We start from the raw sequence: 645 nt of genomic DNA on the forward strand, positions 1-645 counted from the left end.
TATATATATATATATATATATATATATATGTATGCGTATAAATGTTGCTGCAGTTAAGGTAATACAACTGCTTAACTGATGATAGCTACACACGTCCACAGTTGTCGCCTTGTCCTCAGAAAATAAAACTGTCTTTTCCTTAACGGTACATCAGTTGTAGAGAATTCTTGCTTCAAGAATTATTTTCTGCCTCTTTTCGTTTGGCGCTGTTCCAATTGCAACCAAGCAATTGTTCTACCATTCATCGAAGCCAACCTAATTTCGATAAATCAAGAATACCTCTTGTATGGTATTTCACGTAACCTCATTAGACTTTGCTATTCAAATACATAGGCCAGTCTGAGACATTTCATTTACATATCAATGCATGTATACATGTATATAAGACCTTTCTAGACTTCTCCATTTGAGGTTCCCGGGATGAACATACGCACACGATCATATAGATAACCCCACCACACTTATACATACATACATATACAAACCCCCTACACTTATACATACATATACATACATCTTTCTCTGTCAGTCGCTATCACACATACGCACACACGTACGCACACACGTACGCACACACGTACACACACAACACACACACACACACACACACACACACACACACACACACACACACACACACACACA

The sequence above is a fragment of the Octopus bimaculoides genome, chromosome 9 (assembly GCF_001194135.2).
Source record: "Octopus bimaculoides isolate UCB-OBI-ISO-001 chromosome 9, ASM119413v2, whole genome shotgun sequence".
Taxonomy (NCBI): Eukaryota; Metazoa; Mollusca; class Cephalopoda; order Octopoda; family Octopodidae; genus Octopus; species Octopus bimaculoides.